The following is a 23,714-nucleotide window of genomic DNA, read 5'->3' as shown; positions in this document are numbered from 1 at the left end:
AAATCTCTAATAAGAAGATCTAACCCGAAAGTTCAACTTAAGAACTCCGGTTTGCAAAAAGAATCAAATCGAACGGAGCAACAAAACTCAAACGACGAAAGAAACAAGATCCGTTTACTAATCTGGACCTAGGTCAATTTTTACAGTAGCAAAAACTTGTGCAAGTTGGTTAAGCGGAAAGAGGGTCTCGAGACGAAGATCTAGGCGCTTGAATCGCCTGATTCCGGCTAACGAGCGAAAAGATAAACTAGAACGAAAATCGGATCAAAAATCACGATCAGAAATAATCGCGGAAAAATCCGATAAAAGAAAACTGACGAACAGGCTAACGAACGAGCGTTCGTTATATGTAACTAATGAGCGAAAACCGTTCATTAAAACAAACGTACGGACGAACTTCCGCTAAAAAGAAAAACCGGTGAACCGGAAAAAAACGAGTTTGGGTTTTCTTAAAAAAATGGATCGGTTTTCTTTAAAAAAACCCGGCGGTCGACCTCGTTGGTCCGGTGAGGTACGGCGGCGATGGATGGTGGGTGGCCCCCCTCTGGTACTTCTTTCGCCCAATATTTTTTATATATTCTGAAACTTGCTCCCGTGAAGTTTCAGGACTTTTGGAGCTGTGCAAAATCGGTCTCTAATATTTGCTCATTTTCCAGCCCAGAATTCCAGCTGTCGGCATTCTCCCTCTTCATGTAAACCTTGTAAAATAAGAGAGAATATGCATAAGTATTGTGACATAATGTGTAATAACAGCCCATAATGCGATAAATATCGATATAAAAGCATGATGCAAAATGGACGTATCAGATAACTCATCTCCCGTCTAATCTCAATACAACTCTCCACTCTAAACTCCCATCCTCATTCCCAAATATTACAAACGAGTTGCATATGCTAGGTAGTCGCAACTAATTCGATTCGCAAGGAGTAACTGCATGACCCACAATCGATATCCAAACATTAACAACCAATATGTGATCCCATTGCTTGGTTGTCACTAAAAACGCATGGGAAGAGCGAATATTAAATAATGATATATATCAAGGTGTGGCATGTGATTTTCCTTCTTTCCAATGACATTTGTTAGAGAAATGAATCACTTTAGTTGGCCAATTTTGCGCCCAAACTTCCACACCCCTCATTTTGGTTGCAGAGCCTTGGCCAAAACATCAAGTACACCCGCCAAAACATCAAGTACTCCCTAGACAGAGTTTCTTCAAGAAAAAAAATCTAGATTGGTAGATGTGGATCTTTACCCCTAAATAATATATTCTTCCCTTCTCAAGAAAAAATCTCTTCCCATCTTCTTCTTTAATTTTGCATCAATTAGTGAAACCATACATGCACCTATGCATCTTCATTTAGCATTATTTTTTTTCAAAATACAACGTTAAAGGACCGACTGGGGAGAAGGAATTGCACAGACAAGAGCAACATCAGCGCAAAAAAGAGCAAACTACTCCCTCTGTTCCTTTATAGAAGGTGTATTTGTTTTCTAATAAAATTTCAAAATATAAGGTGCATTTATTCTAACTCCTCATAATCTCTCTCCCGATTGCATTTATCTCCCCGTCTAGAAAAAGGAAAGTATCTCTCTTTCGATTTCCTCTGTCTCTTCCTTTCCTAGCCTAATTGATTTACCTGCCGCTAACCAATGAATTAGACAAGGGTAATGTTGTCCACAATTCTCTATAATATCGTGCCTTGGTCACTATGCCAGGAAAAAATACACTTTACATAAAGAAACTGAGGGAGTAATAATTGTCCTTAAAATATGAAGTTGAGAAGATATGGTGTTGGGATTTTCAAATGAAGGGAAACGTTGTGCAACTTTCATACCATGCTGGCCCGGGCTCACCCCCAAATTGGCTGCCAAATATTAGGGAATGTTTCTGCGTCCTTGCTTTGTCGGTGTTTTGGCGAAAATCGAGACGGGTGGATGGGGAAGAGAGCATCATCGATGTCGTGACAGGGCACAATGGAGGCAGTAAGCGTAATGTAGAGTGTGGAGTGCAAGGAGAGCATGCCCCTGGATCCACCATCGCTCCATGATAGAGGACATAAAGGCCTTGGCAGCTTGCGCCACCGCGAACATCGCTAGCCTTGAGCCCTTGACATGAACGTCGTGTTCGTCGCAAGTGCCTTGATCACCATCATTGTTATTGTGCTCATCGGCAACATACTTACCCCCACTTTGGCTCCAACTATCCTGCCCTCCTCCTGACGCGGCGAGATCTCCCATGTGCCTCCTCCCCGCAACGCAGCGGCAAGAAGTTGGGTGAGCGACAACAACGACCGCACCGGCCACGATAAGCCCAGGAGCACCTGAGTATGTGCCTGATTCAGTTTTGATAGCGAGATGATTCGATTGGTGGCGCTCAATTTCCTCCACATGTACCCAACACGGTCTCCTCGCTCCCTTCCCAAATCTCTCCTCCCTCTCTCTCTCTCTCTCTCCCTATGCGTGAGGGTCGCGGACTAGACACGAAGGCAGCACAGTCATGGGCGAACGACACGAAGACCATGTCTGGGCCACCTAACGTGTGGGTTCCACCATGTGAAGGTAGACCGAAACATACCAACACACAACCAAATCAAAATCGGCCTCACCCGCCAAATCCAATCGGCGGAATAGACTATGGGAGCTCCAATCCAAGGAAGCTTAGTGTAACGCCCCGAGACCGATGTGCCAGGTGTCCTCCAGTTATTCGTTGTTGTTGCCTTGTCATTGCTTGCATGTCATGCATTGCATATCATGTCATCATGCGCATTTCATTTGCATACATGTTCATATCATGCATCTGAACTTTTTCCCCGTTGTCCATTTTGCAATCCGACGCTCCTATGTCACCCCGTGTCCCCTTTTACTTCTTTTTGAGTGTGGGTGTTAAACGTTTTCGGATTGGACCGAGACTTGTCATGCGGCCTTGGTTTACTACCGGTAGACCTCCTGTCAAGTTTTGTGCCATTTGGACTTCGTTTGATACTCCAACGGTTAACCGAGGGACCGAAAAGGCCTCGTGTGTGTTGCAGCCCAACACCCCTCCAAAGTGGCCCCAAACCCACCTAAACCTCCTCCATCATCTCGGTCGTTCGATCACGATCGTGTGGCCGAAAACCGCACCTCATTTGGACTCTCCTAACTCCCTCTACCTATAAATATGTGTCTTCGTCCGAAATTCTCGCGCAGATAAACCCTAACTTTCGTCCACCTCGGGCCGCCGGACAATTTCCCCGCCGACGGACATGTCCAGCCACCACGTCGCTCCAACCAATGGGAGCGTGACACGTCAGCCTCTCCGCCTCCCGCGCCCAACCGCATGGCGCCACCTGTCCCGCCGCCCTCTCGCCGCCGCACCGGCCCGCCGCGGCCCATCGCGGGCCCGCTCGGACCCGGATCTCGCCGCCGCCCGGCCCGCTCTGCCCCGCCGCCTCGCGCGCCCGAGAGCCTCGTCGTCCGGCCGCCTCGCCCCGCTAGCTCGCCGCCGGCGACCTCCACACGGCCGCCCGACCGCCTGTCACCGGCGCACCTTGCCACTCCGGCGCCTCGCTCCGCCCCGCGCCACCTCGCCTGCTTCCTCCGCCGCCCGCTTCCCTCCTCAGCCACCGCAGCGCCGCGCTGCCACCTCGCTGCAGAGCTCGCCGGAGACCGCCGTCACTTCGCGGCTCCGCCGCCTGTCACCGGCCGCCTCCCTCCTCGCCGGAGAGCGCCGCTCGGTCCGGCTCTGACCCAGATCCGGCAGGGACGGGACCGGTGCCGCCCGATCTTCCCTTCGCCGGAGCACCTCGGACCCCGTCGTCTCCACCGCAGCCGGCCATGGCCTCGGCCTCGCCGGAGTTCAGATCTGGACGCGGTCGTCCTAGTTCCTCACCGCGCCTCGATCCAAACGCTTCGTCCCTGAGCCGTACCACTTCATCCGGCATCACCTCGTCCAGTTTCCAGAGGGTATAATTTCTTCTAAGTCTTTTCCCAGTGATATTTTATGCCTCTGTTCATCAGCTCATAATTCATCACCCGTTGCTCCGTTTTGAGCGTGTAGCATATCAAAATGTCCGTCTCGACGAGTACATCATTTCATCTCATTGCATCATTTTCATTTGAGCTCATCTTGATTCCCGAAATGCTGTTGGAAGAGGGCTATGTGAGTAATTTGTCAGATATGTTTCAGCAAATGGCATTTTGCTATTTTTGCCATGATTAATGTGTGCATGCTATGATCCTGAGCTCTACATGTGTTTGGTTATATGCTATGCCATCTTTATAGTGGTGCTTGCCATGTATTTTTGTCATATTTGTGGTGACTAGCACAAGCTTGCAAAGTAGCGTAATCGGTAATGCTGATTTCAGGGACTTAGTTTTTCACTAAGTTCTTGTCCTGATTTTGTCGTTATGTCATATGTTCATGTTGTTTCCTAGTGATCCGTGCCTCTTTTGAGGATGATCAGTAAGGATGATTTGTTAACATTGTGGTGCTCTATCCATCCATGTATTTGTTTGCATTTATGGAGGACCCTAGCTTGAGTCAATCGAGCTCTACTTTTGCTATTTCGTGAATCCTGGCAGATTGTTGACTTGTTAGCGATTTTGCCGAGGATGTTGCTATTGATCCGTGCATGCTATGTTGTTGGTCTTGCCATGTCTAGATTCTATGCCATGTATTCTTGATGGGTCTATGCTTAGTTTGTCATGCCATGCTCTGTAGTGAGTGCATCGAGCTCGTGAACATGCCTACTCGTTAACTGTTTTGCATGCTCCAGTTTTTCACCAAGTCTGAGATCTGTTTATGTTTTTGCCATGTTCACATGCTTGCAATTGTATTTTCTGATTCCTTTTGGCTCAAGGTCACTAAGGGACTTTTGTTAAGTGCTTTGAGTAGCTTCATGTCATGCCTTGATTTTCCATGTTAAGTTCCTGTAGCATGTAGTTTTCATGCTCTAAAGTGTGCTACCTGATGTTAAATTCCAGACTTGTGTTAATTTCACTAACTCTGAAACCTGTTATCATTTGCATTTTTGTCATGCTTGTTTGAACCTGTTAATGGATGAATTGGACGTAGCTCAGTGTTCATCTTTTGTCAAGCATCATGAGTGGATCCCTGCCATGTATTTTGTTGTCATGTTTGAGTGTTGTAGCATATTTATCTTGATGCATTTAGATGGCTACTTGCTGTTTACCGCAGACCGGTGCCATATTTGTTTTGCTTGCCATTTCCAAACCGTGCATCCGATTCCGGTGATCTTTATATCGATTTCAACCGAAATCACCTCACCTTTCCAGTGGCACTCTTGGATTTCCAAGTTGAGGCCAGGTTCAATCATTCCTTTCCAAATCATGCATATGCATCGCATACCGCATCCCGCATATCATACCATGTTCATGTGTTGGTTGTTTACTATGTTGTGTGCTTCTTTCCGGTGTTGCTTCTTCGGGTTGGTTCCGATAACGTCGCGTTTGTGAGGACCCGTTCGAGTACGTCCGTTTGTCTTCTTCATGGACTCGTTCTTCTTCCTTGTGGGATTTCAGGCAAGATGACCATACCCTCGAAATCACTTCTATCTTTGCTTGCTAGTTGCTCGCTCTTTTGCTATGCCTATGCTGCGATAACTACCACTTGCTTATCATGCCTCCCATATTGTTAAGTCAAGCCTCTAACCCACCTTGTCCTAGCAAACCGTTGTTTGGCTATGTTACCGCTTTGCTCAGCCCCTCTTATAGCATTGTTAGTTGCAGGTGAAGATTGAAGTTTGTTCCTTGTTGTAACATGGAGATGTTGTTCCTTGTTGGAACATGTTTACTTGTTGGGATATCACAATATCTCTTATCTAATTAATGCATATATATACTTGGTAAAGGATGGAAGGCTCGGCCTTATGCCTGGTGTTTTGTTCCACTCTTGCCGCCCTAGTTTCCGTCATATCGGTGTTATGTTCCCGTATTTTGCGTTCCTTACGCGGTTGGGTTATAATGGGAACCCCTTGACAGTTCGCCTTGAATAAAACTCCTCCAGCAAGGCCCAACATTGGTTTTACCATTCGCCACCTAGCCTTTTCTTTCCCTTGGGTAGGCCTGCCCAAGGGTCATCTTTATTAAACCCCCGGGCCAGTGCTCCTCTAAGTGTTGGTCCAACCCAGAGCATCGTGCGGGGCCGTCCCTTGGCAACTTGGGTTACGTTGGCTCCCGTACGCTTAGCTTATCCGGTGTGCCCTGAGAACGAGATATGTGCAGCTCCTATTGGGATTTGTCGGCACAGCGGGTGGTCTTGCTGGACTTGTTTTACCATTGTCGAGGATGTCTTGTAACCGGGATGCCGAGTCTGATCGGGTCTTCCCGCTAGAAGGAATATCCTTCGTTGACCGTGAGAGCTTGTGATGGGCTAAGTTGGGACTCCCCTGCAGGGTTTTGAACTTTTGAAAGCCGTGCCCGCGGTTATGGGCAGATGGGAATTTGTTAATGTCCGGTTGTAGAGAACTTGACACTTAACGTAATTAAAATGCATCAACCGCGTGTGTAGCTGTGATGGTCTCTTCTCGGCGGAGTCCGGGAAGTGAACACGATATTGGAGTTATGCTTGACGTAGGTTGTTTTAGGATCACTTCTTGATCATAGTTCATCGACCGTGCTTTTGCCTTCTCTTCTCGCTCTCTTTTTGAATATGTTAGCCACCATATATGCTAGTCGCTTGCTGCAGCTCCACCTCATACCTTTACCTTACCTATAAGCTTAAATAGTCTTGATCGCTAGGGTGTGAGATTGTTGAGTCCCCGTGACTCACAGATACTTCCAAAACCAGTTTGTAGGTGCCGAGGTTACCGTGCAGGTGACGCAACTGAGTTTCAAGGAGGAGCTCGATGAAGATCTTGTTCATCGTGTTGTTTCGTTTCAGTTGATCAGTAGTGGAGCCTAGTTGGGGCGATCGGGGATCTGTAGCATTATGGGTAATCTTCTTTTATATTGGTTCCGTAGTCGGACCTTGTTTGTATCTGGATGTTGTAATGTTTTATTCATGTATTGTGTAAAGTGGCGATTGTAAGCCAACTCTGTACCTCTTTCTTATTCAGTACATGGCATGTGTAAAGATTACCCCTCTTACGACATTGCCTTCAATGCGGTTATGCCTCTAAGTCGTGCTCTGACACGTGGGAGATATAGCCGCACCGAGGGTGTTACACTTAGTGATTTCTAAGATTTGGATTTTAGACGTGAACCAATTGGTTTTATGCCCCGACATTGGACCCAATGGAGCCATTTGTAAATATAATCCAATGGATTTATCGGTGCTACACATTCTTTTCTTGGCAGGAACCGGTTCTGATAGAATGTGTCTTGTGGATCTTGAAAAACAGAGGGATATCTATCACAGTGCTGAATTTTTTACCATGTTTCCAAAGTCTTCTCTTGCCTTAGTAGGAACTGGTAAATTCATACATGCAACGCACGTTCATATTAGACAGTTTATTAATTGCACAGAATATTAGGAATTATACTTTTTACATGTTAATTATATGATTAGCACTAGAATTGATATTTGCTATGGTTTTTTTATGATGGATATTTGATACGATATTAACTGCACTCTAATGTGATAAGCGCTCATCATTGGAGTAGCCTGGGTCGTCGGATTGGTCTGGTTTGATGGCCGAGATTTGTTGGACCTACGTCTTTGTGTCTTTTAACATTGGTATAGATGAATGATTTTGTTGCATAATTGCCCCCCCCCCCCCCATACACAAATGTAAGACGTTACATCCTACGTTTGTCTATGGAGGGAGTAGTATTTTCTGGACTAGTTAGTACTATAAAAGTTATGTTAATGTCAAAAACACTAATTACTTTTACCAGGTACAGGCAGAAGAATCGAATGATGAGAGGGCATGTCACTGGACGAATAGAAGGTCGACAAGAAAGGACCAAACAACAATCCACACAAGCAAAGCGGCGCGGCGGGGCCACTAAAGATTCCAGCGAGGGAAGACGCCACTCGAGTCTCACCGGCTGGACCATTTACTTACCTGGGCACACAGCGCGAGGACAGCCGTTGTGGAAAAGGGATCGACCTGGTTTTCCCTTTTCTGACGATGATAGGATTTCATTATCACATGATAGGCATCTCATAGAGCCCTGGCCTAGAGATGTCTTTATCATGGCATTGCATTTCTCAACGAGACCACCTTCTGAAGCATGTTAAGTACACCCGAGACCATATCAGTTGAATCGCTATTTGTGGTTTCAGTACTTTTCTCTTCTGAACCGGACCACCAGTTATCAGCAGTCTCACAATCTCTAAATTTGGATCCTCCATTCATTTCAATGCACCAAGCACTGGTCAAACACAGGATTAATATGAACATGCATATTACCAAAAAGACAGGGGAAAAGCAGGTACGATTACAGATCAAACCACAGAAATATATTTAACGACGGCAACCAAAAGACCCCAAGGTTCATACACACATGTCCATCAAACACGTATCATATGCAATTATAATTCCTTCGACGAACATTCTAGCACGAGAATCGACATGTTCAAATATATATACAACGCAAACCACAGCCTGATGGTAGCACTCAACCGAAAATCTTGTTTCGCCTCATGCTATTCTGGAGATCAAGCACATGAGGCTGCATCCTCCTTCGAAGTTTCTTTCTCTGCTTGATGAGAAGCAGCTTGTCATAGACACACCATGGAAAGCTGATGAGGTGTGGCCGACCATATACTTCATTGTAACAACCCCAGTACTCGGGGTGATAGGTAACATGATACCAAGCGGATGCCTTGGCATACAAGGCTTCAGGAACATCCCCGCTCTCACTGGCGTTCATCTCGCTGAACCATGACCTTGCTTCCTTCCGCAATGATTTCACCGCCTGTCTAATAGCATCGGCGTCACTACTCTTGGTAAAATTCTTCGCCATCTTAAGAATACATCCACTTATTATCTCAGCCTCGCTTTTTATTCCATAGTGCTCCATCAGATTACCCAACTTGAAGTCATACTCTCCCTTCATCCACACAGCTTCGTCGATGTAGTCTTGGTAGCCATCAACAATCAAATCACTGTCATAAGACCGCCTTGCCACATCCTTTGTGAAATGCCCTATGTGAGGGCTCTGCTTCTTAATCTCCCTATACAGCTTCCCTATTACTCCCTCAGATACGTAGGTGACCCTGTCGAGCTTCTCCATAAAATCTGGATACTCCCTCACATGTAGTTCGCCCGGAATTTGAGCCGGCACTCCAGTCTTTGGGTAATCAACAGCAACGGAGAAGAGCTCTGCCAGCTTAATGCATGGTGTACTTTCAGCCTTCAAGCTTTCCCTATCCGCAAAGACCACGTGCGCGTTGGCAATGATTCCCAGACTCTCATTAACTATGTAATTTGCGAAATACTCATGTACTTCCTGCATAATATTAGAATAGTTCCAAAGCAGGGTGTCAGATTTTTTTTACAGGATGCTTGGAATTTCCTTAAAAGTAGTAATGTATGTACTCATCAGAAAAGAAATAGATTTATTTCTTCCTACTTCCTCCGATCCAAAACACAGGTATTTCTATCTTTTCAAATTGATCCTAAGTCTACACTCCCAATACAGTTCTTCTCATGTTGTTCCTAATTAGCCCCACGTAAATTTCATCAACAATTGAGCCTGTAATTCTAGCATTTACTGTATTTGGGAGGGAAAAAGTAGTATTTGAAATAAATGAAGGGTAGTATTTGAAACAAATGAAGGGTAACATGCCTACCACCATCCTTAGTTCTTGTAACCAACTCTACAAGTGCCTACATTTTGTATCAGGGGGAAAAGTACAAACAAACAAACTAAAACATGCAGATCTCAGGAAATAGGTTCAGGTAGTCAACTCTTCAGAAACACAAGAAGCAGAGTCAAAAAGAAACTCACAATCAGAAGTACGACTAAATGACAGTTCATTGCAATGGATGTACAGCCGTTATCATGAGTAGCATTTAATATGAATAATATCGGCTAAAAACTTAAAATACCTCGATCATAACGTCATGATCTAATGTTTCTGTTGGTGCTGGAGTATAGTCCATAGGTGCCACCATACGAGTTGGAATGAGATCTGGGTCCCATGAAACAAAATATATGTCCCCATCAAGATCACTTCCTGAACACTCGTCAGGATGAGGCCTGCACGAACCAAATTCGACGCTGATTTCGATAACAAAGGGCAAAGAAAATAAGAGTACGATATCGAAGTAATAATATGACATCCATGAGTGCCAACTAGTAAAAGTTTATTCGATTTAAAATGTACAGACCTGTTTTATCTTCCACTGTTGATTTCTAGTACCAAATAAGAACATATTTACAGAAATGAGATTTTGCTAAAAGACATATTCGAAAAACATAGAAGAACACGATGCAATTGTAAATACTTGCCTTGGCCCCTGCTGCGGAAAGACAACACAGTTAACCATATGGTCCAGAACAGGGGTATAAACAGCCTCGAGAATACGGATATCACCAGGGTGGAGGCAAGGGTTTTTGGCAACGACAACTTTTCCAGTTACGACGAACTTGTCACTGTCATTTGCACTATTAGAAGCTTGAATGAATACCTCTCCGTACTTCAGTGTGTGGGTTTCATCCAAGCATCCCATCATTGCTCGTCCTTCTGGGATGAATATCCTTGACTTCGTTTTCAGTTCTAGCAACTTGGATGCTCTAAAGGTTTGTAGAATCATAGAAAGATATGGTTCAACATCCGGCTTGTAGCCACATAACAGCAATTCTTTAACAACATTGGTAATCTCTCCCATGGGCATAAGTTCAATTGCATCAATAGCAGCTTGTGGTTCAGTAACCATTCTGTTTAACTGCTTCACAACTTCTTGTTGCTTCAGTTCAAATATGTTATCTCTAACTCCAAGAGTTGAAAGAAGAGTGATTAACTGCCGATTCAGGAAACATGGCTGGTACTTGCTGTATGCAAGGACATCCAGTGTGATGTTGTCTGACGGAAACTTTGACATGCTTCCTCTTAAAGAAAGTTTCCAGTGTGATGTTGGATCAATAGCGACAACACCTTTGTAACCCCCATACCTTATTTGGAAAGCAGAGGGAGTAAAGCGGGCCAATTTGCACTTCTTAGACACCTCGTCTGCAAAATCAGCTGAAATGGTTCCAATTCCATCAGAGAATACATACTTCGTACCATTTTTTATATCTGGAATTACATGCACCTCATACTTATGTACTTTCAAGGTTTCTGTTGAGGCGCTAAAGGACTGACCAAGCCTTGCAGCATATTTTGCCACATTTCTAATATTACGGAAGTTCCCCATCCACTCCCTGATGTCACTGGCGGACAACCCCGGACGAGAAGCAAACATCCACGCAGAGTTATCCCGCAGCTGGCTTGAAGAGAAAGCCAAAAACTCAAAGTGCTTGTTACCAATAGTGATGCCATTTGAAAGGACCGACAGAATTCTGTTGTACAGAGCAGTTCTCCTTGCATTATTTCCGGGAGCAGAACGTGGTGATAAATCAGTCGAACGAAGCTTCTCACAGTCCTCATCGACAAATGAAATCCGAAGGAAGTTATCCAAATCATCAGCGTAATTCCGTACAACACGATTCGAGACATTAATTTCAGGACCATAAAATTACACTTTTGCAGGGGTAATTTGCACCCTGTAAACATATACCAACCCATCATCATTCAGAGCTATGTTTGGTGATGTTAACATGTAGCGTGATCTCTTAATTTCTTTGTATTGTTCAGATAACCAATTTGTTGGATTCAAGCAAGTCTTTTTTAGGTATGACATATTTTCAAGTGCACGCTTTATATGGTCAATACATACATATCCCGGGCTGACCAGACGGTAGAAGTTGTCATCAAGTGTCGGCCCACTAAGTGTCCCATTCTGAACCATGTGGTTGATCTTGAAGAGTATCTCATAGGGGATATCAGTGAAATAAAGAGATTTCACAATTGGAGCAAAGCAAGTATTGCTTGAATATGAATGTCCACGATGGCAATGAAAGTCACGCTTGTGTTCTTTATAGTAAACAAAGTACTCTTGAATGTTGGGGAGATCACAATCATGTGGTAGCTCCAGACACAGAATATATGATTGCCCAATGCTGGCTAATGGAGTAAAATCAGTAGTTCTGGTCCACTGATCATCAGTATCATCCCTAAAATAGTTGAATAATGGATCGTCGTACATAGAGCCAGAATGCTGTAAGTTTTGTTCGTAAATTTTTGGAGCAGCCAGAACCTGAGAATTGACAAAAATTCTCAAACTGAGGTTATGACAAATCTAGAGCTCCAAGCTTTCAAGAAACAGAAAAAACTTGAACTAACTAAAAAGCTGTTCCATAGATGGATCGGCATTTTAAAGAGGTATGCAATTATCAAGGAAATACTGCAGTTGGTGTTCCCATCCCATCATCTTGGGCTCTAATGTAAAACTCTAGTAGCATAACTTCATATGGATTGGTTATCATTATATCAGTACTCTAGAGAAAATGAAAATTATTGTTGTGCACTTGTAACAACACACAAACATTTCAGAGTACATAAAACAAAATGAGGAGCAAACACATAAATTAGCAACAACAACAAAATGGTAAACTAATTTGCAGGTACGTGTAAAATGATATCATGAAAAGGATGTTCAGCATACATAAACAAGTGTTGTACAGCTAAACATACCTGAATCAAAAGGAACTTTTTTTGTGATCCAGGTGGATCATGAAGCTGGATCTCCCATATGCTCTCATATGAAAGTTCAAGTCTGTATTTCTTCAATTTGTAGGTCAGGCAAAAGTCAATCTTCTTCATAGCAAATCCAAACTCAGCAGAAACGTCTGTTCCGCTCCACAGAACAGATAAAACTCTTTCCCTCAGAAGGCAGCCAAAATGCAATGTTGCACCCCGTAGATTAAAAATCGTAGTTCTTGGTCTCAGAACAATGTCACGTTCCGCAGGTCGGACCTTCAGATAATTGCTTCCACTCCTAAGTGCATTCCCACGAGCCGCATTCACCACCAGCGAAGCATGTGCCTCGGTCTGGAACTGAACAATGGCAAAAGATCTTGAGTTTGCAGAGTTGTTCTTCGGAGGCCTGAGCTTAACCACACAGACGTTATCCACACCAACAATTCGTTCCAGCAAATCCTTGACATGGTCTGCATTGACAGTTGCAGGAAATCCTGACACCTGAAGAGTCTTGCCACCCATGGTGATGGTGCATATGAAAACTACAGCATTGCATAATCATGGTAAAAAAATCAGTCAAGTGATTCGAGAGTATAGACAGATCTGTACACATATGGCGGTCTTCTTTTTAGGAAGAAATTCAGGATGCATATGAAAACTGCAGCAGTGCATAATCATGGTAAAAGAACCAGCCAAGTCATTGGAAAGTATAGACAGATCTGTGTACACATATGGCAGGTCTTATTTTTAGGAAGAAATTCAGGTTGCAGTTTTTATATTAGACTTCTTTAGTTCAATCTCTAATCAAATGGTCTCACCCAAAACTAAGTAGATCCATGTACCACAGTTTCACCCAAAACTATAACTGTTGCGACAAAATCCCATTACAATGCAATAGCATAAACATGTCAGCCAAAAAAAAACCCTCTTCAGCAAGAAAAAGGATTCCACTACCCAGCAAATGTCAGATTTTTAAGTAAACCCAGCGAACGCCCTTAGTACTGTCGAATCCCAATCAAATTCCAATCAAACGCATGGTAATTACTCTGTGCAGTGTGGCAATTTTTCAGGCATTTTTTGTACTACTACATGGCAATTTTCGATTTAGAGCATCGTAAATCCCTTGCATCAACATGGACATTTTATCTGCTGTAGGGTTTTAATATTTCTGAAGAAAAATGTCAATCAATAAAACAGTCGGAGACGTACATTTCCACAATTTGTACACCCACTACGCTTTCCCACCTACCTCAATAACACCTTCCGAAAAAAATGCAGGGGACAAATGCAACACCCTCTCTATTATTGGTGAGCAAGGGCGGTGTAGGGATAGAAGCACACGGCGTCCGCATGTCCGCATGTTTGGGACCATCCACGAACATAGAAATTAAACTAGTACAGTTATATTAAAGTACTCCCTCTGTAAACTAACATAAAAACTTTGTAGTGATTTAAACGTTCTTATATTTCTCTACGGAGGGAGTAATAGAGATTAATGCAATTTTTGCTACGGGGAAATGTGGACGCCGTCCGCTTGCATCCTGAGGGACGGACTGAACGTGGTGTTTGTGGGTTTAGTTGAACCCCGCAAAATTCAGGGAAAATAAGTTGCGCTCGAGCCTGGGCACCAAACCCCATCGGACTAGCTCCGACCGATCTAATCTACACGGAGAAAACTACGATCGACCTCGCGCGCCGCAAAAGAACAAACCTAGCAGAACCGCAGACGGCAACAAATTAGGTACGGTTCGGGCCCCGGCTGCTCAATGCCACAGCAAGGCAGATACGAAACCCCAAACGACTGGAGGGAGGGAGCGATCCGTCCGATTAGGGTAGGATTCTTTACCGGCGAAAGGAAGGAATCAGGTCGACGCCAGCCCGGGACCGGCAGCAGCAGCAGCAGGCATGGCCATGTCCGTCGCTCCCGTTGCCGTCGGCGTGGCAGATTGCGGAGCAGCGGCGGCGAGAAGTGGATGGATCTGGGGAGGGAGTTGGGGGAGATGGATGGGCGAACGAGAGGGTTGGGAGGAGTTGATGAGCGCTCGATGGTTTCGTCGCAGAGGCGGAGGCGAGGAGGCGAGTGGAGAGGAGGAGAAAGGAGGCGGACTTGAGGGGGCCGTCGGTCAATGTGCACGTAGTAACATTTAAACGAACTACGGAGTACTAGGTAGGTGGGGCCGGGGGATGCGGGGTATGGATGGGATTGGGCCGGATACGTCGAAGGTTCGTTAATTGCGCTGCGGAATCTTCACCGATATAGGCATGCAATCCACTAGTAGAACTCCGTGTTGGAAAGAATTTTTCGACAAAGGGTGAATTTTATTGGCTCATAATAAAGTATTAAGAGAATACAAACACAATGAGAACACCCGGCCTCTGCATATCTAGATGCACACAGCCAACACCAACACACGCACATAAAAACACGCCACTAAATAGCAAAGTTACTCCCTCCTTTCCGGTTTATAGGGTTTATCTCAAAATTTTAGTTTTTTCATTTTATAAGGCTCAATTTGATTGTTCCCCATCACATGTTCAGACTTCAAGGTGCATTAAATCATTGCATGCAAGTATTAAAAAAAATTAACCAATGCATGCATGCATTGCAATTAATGCATTCGTAAACATAATTTTTTAAGGAAAACAAGAGCATTAATTGGGTGCTTTTGCAAACTATAAAAAATATTCCACCGTTCATCATCTACCTTGGTTGATGAGATTTTTGAATTGAGTCTTAACCGGAAAGGAGGGAGTATATAAGACCAAAAGCTATGCGCAGGCAAAAAAAAGACATCAAAGAGATCAGATCCACAATTGGCAAACTACATCGATGACCGTATTCGCACCAACCATCTCATGACACCACACGAGCGACAAAGTTCTTCAACAGCAACGCCTTCAAGAAGGGAGCGACGCTCAATAGCCGCCGTCACCAGATCCAACCACTCAAGATCACAATCTAGGTTTTCAGGAAATAGTCCAAGCATATCCGAGCAATGCCTTCAACAAGGTAACGACGTAAAAACATCACCATTGCTAGGCATGACCAACTCAGGTCGCCTAGGCTTTCACCCCTGAACTCGAGACCAGGTGCTCGAGTAGCACCATCATAAAGTCACTCAAATGTTGTCACCACCACACTTTTCCAGGATCCCAACAGCTACATATCAGTCGCCGCTGCACCACCATTCCTCTGCGTCAAGCCAACGTCTATAGTTTGCATCTCACCGCTGAAGTCTCGGTGGTCACTGCAATCCACATCGAGGCCGCTGCCGAGGCGAAACGGAGCCTAGCAGTGCATCCATACCAGCGACAACTTTGCATCCCAGCATGAGAGGGAGCCCGTGCACCCAATTTACAGTCGGAGAAGCGCGGCGACGTACAAGTGGCAAGATCTAACCGCTGACGACACCATAGCCGGCTTGGCAGCCACCAACAGCCATGAAGCACCGCTTGAATCCGTCGCCGTCGATGAGAACTCAACACGTAGGTGCTAGCCTCAACCAAGCGCAAAGATAGCTTGATTGATTTCTTGCGTGGGAACACATGCACGTCTAGCCGAGTAGACGTACCTGTGTACGAGCAAATCTGGCTTTGAGTGGCAATCATAGATCGATTTGATCTCTTCGTGTCCTCTGTCTCGGGAAGATCAGCCACAAGCAGGGGCCCCGCCGTCGCCGTCAGCCGCATTAGCTTCGCCGGCGATGTCCTCCGGCGACGGCGGGAGGGAAAGGCAGGAGGAGAGGGAAGATTAGGTGGGGGACGGCGCCGCCGCCCGTGTCGCCCGTGAAGGAAAGAATGGCACGACGAGTTAACAAAATCGGCTCGGTTAGACTAGTCACAATGAGTAATAGCTTAGACTAGTAACATGCATATAGTGGGAAGTACCTTTATAATGGGGAGTAATATATGTGTGGTGTCATGCAACACTTCATTTATTAGGTTATAGACTATCTTGTCTTGATATGTGTGATGTTGCAGTACTCCCACCTTTTCTGTTTATAGGGCTTATCTTAAAATTTTAGTTTTTTCATTTTATAAGGCTCAATTTGGTTGTTCCCCATCACAAGTTCAGATTCCAAAGTGCATTAAATCATTGCATGCAAGTATTAAAAGAAAATTGATCAATGCATGTACTTTATGCATGCATGCTTTGCAATTAATGCATTGGTAAACATATTTTTTTGAGGAAAATAAGAGCATTAATTGGGTGCTTTTGCAAACTACAAAAAGTATTCCACCACTCACCATTTATCTTGGTTAGTGAGATTTTTGAATTGAGCCCTATAAAACTGGTCGTAATGGTAGTATCATAGCTAGTATTATGCATGCCAACTAGGTAATTTTGATGATGTGTCATACAATTAAATGAAGAAAGAGATGGTTGACTATCATATCATAATCAATGCTATGCTAGTATCACTACTAGGAAAAGGGCTATAGATGGAATGGACACTAATGGCGCACCAGTCATGTGGTGCGCGGCGCACCAGGCACACGGTGCGCCACTAGTAACAAAATGTTTTTTTTTCATTTTTTCAAACATACTAATGGCGCATCCGGGCAGAGTGCGCCATTAGTAGTTAGAACTACTAATGGCGCACCAGCCATAGAGTGCGCCACTACTGTATTTTTTTTTACTTTTTTGCAAAACTACTAATGACGCACCGTTGCATAGTGCGCCATTACTAGTTTAAACTAGTAATAGCGCACTGTGCCACGGTGCGCCATTAGTATAAAGATTATTTTTTTACTTTTTGCAAAACTACTAATGGCGCATGTCTGTGTGGTGCGCCATTAGTATGTTGGGTTACTAATGGCGCATGGCTGTGTGGTGCGCCATTAGTAACCTGGGACCAGCTAGATATTTTTGGACAGACACACCTAATCACACACTTTCCCCACTTCATTCCCCCCACCTCCTTCTCTAAGCTTGTCGGCTGCCTCCTCCTCCTCACCTCATTTGCACCATAAATTCATCAAAATTAAGTGTTAAAAATACCTTTTTTGATAGGTAAGTAAGGGGAAAGCTATCTTCATGTTGTAGATCTACTTTTTTTCTCCCTAGCTCGCTCCAACAACATGCACATGCACTTTTTGTGGCCTAGCTAGATCTATGTATGTTTGTGGTGTTGCATGTATTTGTGGTGTTGCATATATGTTTGTGTTTGTAGGTACCGGTATTTGAAATGCGATAGTTGCCAATATTTTGCCGGAATGTTGATTCATTTCCGTTTCGGCGAGAATTTTGGCACTATGCATTCTTTTTGGTCCTATTTTTAGGGAAAATCATGCCAAATTTTTTTTGGTTCTAAAATATCGTTTTGCTCTACCCCGCAGGTGACCATGGTCCGCACGATGACCGAAGGCATTGTGAATAGGTTTTTGAGCTCCGCGAAGGCCGAGATGCTTCAAAAGAACAAGACGGAGATAAGATGTTCGTGTCGAAGATGCAAGCTGAAGAGCCTTATTGCGGACCCGGATTCTGGGCAGGTGCGGGACCACCTGCTCTTGCGTGGTTTCATGGATGGCTATCGGTGGCAAGGTGATGAAGATGACTATGAAGTCGTCCATGGGGGCCGGGTAAGAAATGAGGAAGGGCAGCAAGACAACCACCGCGGCTCGGGCGGGCGAGAAGACAAAGAATCTCCAGGACATGATCACGACGGTGATGCTGTACACAGTCATCATGTAGAAGATGTCGGACATGATGATGAGGAAGATGTCGGACATGATGATGAGGAAGATGCCGGAGCAGACGAAGGGCATGATCATGAAGATCAAGATGCCGGAGGAGCAGACGACGATGGACCATCGATGGGCTGGGTGCAGGACCCTCATATTCAAGAGCTGCTTCTCAAGCAGATGGATAACGCAAGAGCTGCCGCCCGAGAGAAAGCCAAGCTGGATCAACTGGAGATAGACACGGTTACTCCATTGTATGAAGGATGCAGACCCGAGGATACCCGCCTGAAAGTAACGCTCATGGCTTTGGAGATGAAGGTAAAACACAAAATGACCGACGCATGCTTCGATGAGAACATGTCATTCTGGCACGAACGTCTTCCCAAGGGGAACAAGTGCCCGACCAGTTTCGAGGAGGCGAAGAAAGTCGTGTGTCCTCTGGATTTACCGCACGTGAAATACCATGTGTGCATGAACAATTGCATCATTTATCGGGGCGAGCACGCGGAGTCTACCATATGTCCGGTGTGCGGCGTCACTCGATACAAGAAGAGGAAGAAAGCTCCTCGAAAAGTGGTGTGGTACTTTCCGATCACTCCTCGTCTGCAGCGGTATTTCACGGACCCTAAGGTAGCAAAGCTCCCGCGTTGGCACGTGGATAGGGAGGAGAAGAAGCGAGAAGATGACGCAAATGATTCGGAGATAAATAAAAAAGATAAGATGCTGAGTCACCCTAAGGATGGGAGCCAGTGGCAAGCGTTGAACTTCAAACACCCAGAATTTGGGAAGAATCCAAGGAACATCGTGCTGGGCGCGAGCACCGATGGAGTCAATCCGTTTGGCAGCCAGAGAAGCACACATAGTACCTGGCCTGTGTTTGTGTGGATGTACAACCTTCCCCCTGGTTGTGCATGAAGAGGAAGTACATTCACATGAGTATGCTAATTGAAGGGCCGAAACAACCAGGGAACGACATCAATCTGTATCTGGGGCTGCTGAAAGAGGAGCTAGACACGCTGTGGAAAACGCCAGCCAATACGTGGGACGCCGCAGAGAAAGAATATTTCCCTATGAGAGCCGCACTGCTCACGACGGTGCACGACTATCTCGGTTACGGATATCTCACGGGGCAGGTGGTCCACGAATTTTCTGGATGTGTCAGGTGCATGGATGACACAACGTATCGCCAGCTAGATAGAGATCCCGGGTCTTCGAAAACCGTGTTCATGGGACATCGAAGGTGGCTTCGCGACGATGACCCGTGGAGGAAACGCAAGGATCTGTTCGATGGTGAAACCGAACTCCGGAGACGCCCGCGTACGAGGAGCGGCAAGGAAATAGATGGGCTGTTGAAAAATTGGAAAGATTGCCCACTGCCAGGAAAGAAGCAAAAGGCGCCAGAGCCGGGAAAGAAGCGAAAGGCGCCAGAGCCGCTCCTGAAGGTATAGAAAACGATGTCTGTTTTCTGGGACTTGCCGTACTAGAAGATCCACCGTGTGCCTCACAGCCTTGATGCCATGCATATCACGAAGAACGTGTGCGAGAGTCTGCTTGGTACCCTGCTCAACATGCCAGAGAGGACCAAAGATGGGCCGAAAGCAAGGGCAGACTTGAAATCAATGGGCATCAGGCAGGAGCTTCACGCTAATGATGATGATGATGATGAGACGAAGCAGGACACAGAAAGTCGTCGCAAAGGCAATAAGGCCAAGAAGACCGGAAATGACTACCCTCCCGCGTGCTTCACTCTAAGTCAGGAGGAGATCGAGCAGTTTTTCACCTGCCTCATAGGAGTAAAACTTCCTTACGGTTATGCGGGGAAGATAAGCAGATACCTAGACCCAGCGAAGCGGAAGTTCAGCGGGATGAAGTCTCACGACTGTCACGTGCTGATGACACAGATACTTCCAGTTGCAATCCGTGGGATCATGGACGCGCACGTCCGTGAAACGCTATTTGGCCTATGCAACTTTTTCGATGTCATCTCTCGGAAGTCGGTTGGCGTGAGGCAACTCAGAAGGCTACAGGAAGAGATCGTGGTGATACTATGCGAGCTTGAGATGTACTTCCCGCCCGCATTCTTCGACGTTATGGTGCATCTGCTGGTCCATATCGTGGAGGATATCATCCAACTCGGGCCGACGTTCCTGCACAGCATGATGCCATTCGAAAGGATGAATGGTGTCATCAAAGGATACGTTCGCAACATGTCACGTCCAGAGGGAAGTATAGCCAGGGGCTTTCTGACCGAAGAGTGCATCTCCTACTGCACGAATTATCTAAGCATCGAGAACCCCGTTGGTCTGCCCGTCAACAGGCACCTCGGCAGGCTCGCTGGATGGGGTCACCGTGAGGGTCGCCGCGAAATGCATGTCGACTTCGAGGGTCGACTCGCCGACTTTGAAAGAGCAAACCTAGTCGCGCTACAACACATACACGTGGTCGATCCTTGGGTGGTAGAGCACAAAACCTTTATTGAGAAGACGTACAATGACCGAGGCCTACAGAGGACGGACGGAGATATAATCAAAGAGCACAACTCATGTTTCACACGTTGGTTAAGCAGAAGCTTCTGTCGTACCCTTTACATGAGGATTCTTCCGCGGAAGAACAACTCATATTCGCCTTGTCACAGGGCGCCGAGCACAACCTGATGACCTATGAGGCGTACGATATCAACGGCTACACATTCTACACCGAGGACAAGGACATGAAGAGCAATGGTTATCAGAACTCCGGGGTAACGATGGAATCCTACACCGGTAACGACAAGGACAGATACTACGGAAGGATCGAGGAGATCTGGGAGCTGAGCTACGCTGGAGAGAAGGTCCCGATGTTCCGTGTCAGATGGGCCAAGAGCGTCCTAAAAGAAGACCGGTATTTCACCACCATGGTTATACCCGAAGCCAAATCCAAGACCGTGGGCGCAAACGTCACCGCGAAAAATGAGCCATGGGTACTGGCTTCCCAAGTGGACCAATGCTTCTTCATTACCGACCCGTCAAAGCCCAGTCGTGTTGTCATGAGGAGAGGCAAAAGGAAGATCATCGGAATGGATGGAGTAGCCAATGAGCAAGACTTCGACAAGTACGGCGACCCGAAGATCGAACATGATGACGACGATGAAGTAGTAGCAGCATTCACCACAAGAAGAAGCAGGGCCACCCTACCTAAAGGACGTCGTTCCACAGAAGAACTTCATTTGCGAAAAAGAAGGGCAAGAAGATTATGAACAGATAGCTAGCTAAGATCGACTGTATTTAAATCGTCGTCTTCATTTCTCGGTTGTATTTCATGGGAACTTTTTGATATCATGAATATTTTTAAATTTCATGGGCACTTTTTGAATTCATGAATATTTTTCCAAATTTGATGATATTTTTTCATATTCAATATGATAAAATATTGAATATTCATGAGGACACTCGATCTCGATCCCCCTCCATCTCGATCTCGATTCCCCCTCCATCTCGATCTCGATGCCCCTTTATCTCGATCGCTATCCCCCTCCATCTCGATCTCGATCCCACCCGCACCCTCCCTCGCTAGCTCCACCGCCGCCGACGACCCACCGCACCCTCCCCCGCTCCACCACCGCCGACGAGCACCCCCCGCACCCTCCCCCGCTCCCCGGTGAGCTCCGCCTCCTCTCCCCTCTTCATTTTTTAAAAAATAAAAAAAAGTGTAGACTACAATTGTTGTTAAACAACAATTATTACTGTTTTTATAAAAAAATATTACTCTTTCATATTCATATTCATTTTCTAAAAATTATTACATGCAACAAAAAATAAAAATAAATTACTTATGGCGCACCTCTGGCTGGTGCGCCATTGCTATATATAAAAAAAGATTACTAATGGCGCACCTCTGCCTGGTGCGCCATTGCTATGTAAAAAAAAGATTACTAATGGCGCACCGACCGCGGGTGCGCCATTAGTAAGATTCCCCCCTAGCTAATTCCCTCCCTCTCGCCAGATCCCCTTCGTCCCTCTCCCTCGCCAGATCCACTTCCCCCCGCTGCCCCGACCAACGCCGCCGCCGCCCCCGCGCCTCCGTCTCCGTCGCCGCCCCCAGTCAGCCCCCGCCCTGCCCCCCATCGCCGTCCGCTCCCAATCCACCCCTTCCTCGCCTTCACCGCACCCACCCACCCCCTCCCTCGCCTTCCCATCCCTAGAAACCTGTGACGCTCCACCGTGCCTTCTCCGCTCGAGCTACGTGCGAGGCGACAGGCAAAGCGGCAGGCAGAATCTGCTTCAACACCGGGCCGGCGAGCCGCGGAACCAGGGCGCGACGGCGCTCGACCCCTCCACCTCTTCTTCCTCGGGTCGCCGCTGTCTTCCTCAACTCCGGCCACCTCTGTTGCTACTAAGCTGTCGCGGGGCCTCCTTGCGCCTCCCCGGTGAGCTCCGCCTCCTCTCCCCTCTTCCTTCTCGCAAACACTTTGTTTGTCCAGCAAATCGGCGATGGACAGAAGCAGCGGTGGTGCCGGAGTTGAGTTCAGTTAGTAGAACTAGCGCTAGTTCCTTCCGTGATCCTGTAGGCCGAGAGGTGGGTCTCTGGTGAAGCTGGAATTGCAGAAGCTTTCACCCGAGTTAGCCTGAATGTGATGTGGTCGATGTTGAGATGTCTCCTCTATGTAGTCTGTAGGTTGTTCTACTTTTAGGTACCGTGGGCTGTGAAGTTAACTTGCCGGGTTTAACCATCTGACCTCTTATGTATATATTAGTATCTAAGATCAGTAGACATTAGTCAATTTGTGCGCCTGGTTAGTGACTTGTGGAGTTGGCCCGGTTAATGCTTTTCTCTGTGATGCAAGATGTTAGGCTCTGGCACTTTACAGAGTTTCTTTGTGAAATCCCTAACTGTGAGTCTTGCTAGTGATCTAATTGTGATAATCCTGCTCACATCCCCACTTGCAGCAGAGGCAGGCAATGCCTCTATATGCTCTGTGAGGGAGTCCTGGATTAGGGGGTGTTCGGGTAGCCGGACTATACCTTCAGCCGGACTCCTGGACTATGAAGATACAAGATTGAAGACTTCGTCCCGTGTCCGGATGGGACTTTCCTTGGCGTGGAAGGCAAGCTTGAGTATTCTATAGTCTCACCTAAATAGCTTGGCGTAATCATGGTCATAGCTGTTTCCTGTGTGAAATTGTTATCCGCTCACAATTCCACACAACATACGAGCCGGAAGCATAAAGTGTAAAGCCTGGGGTGCCAGAATCAACTCCATACACAACAATCATACCATAGGCTAGCTTCTAGGGTTTAGCCTCCTTGATCTCGTGGTAGATCTACTCTTGTACTACCCATATCATCAATATTAATC

General features: G+C 46.1%; 1 pseudogene; it reads right to left on the bottom strand.

Moving 5' to 3' along the window:
• Window positions 1-8,375: 8,375 nt before the first annotated feature.
• On the bottom strand, window positions 8,376-14,812 carry LOC125514555 (annotated as a pseudogene).
• Between the last annotated feature and the right edge of the window lie 8,902 nt (window positions 14,813-23,714).

The sequence above is a fragment of the Triticum urartu genome, chromosome 6 (genome assembly GCF_003073215.2).
Source record: "Triticum urartu cultivar G1812 chromosome 6, Tu2.1, whole genome shotgun sequence".
NCBI lineage: Eukaryota > Viridiplantae > Streptophyta > Magnoliopsida > Poales > Poaceae > Triticum > Triticum urartu.
Note: the sequence above shows the minus strand (reverse complement) of the source record. Positions and strands in the feature narration are given on the sequence as shown.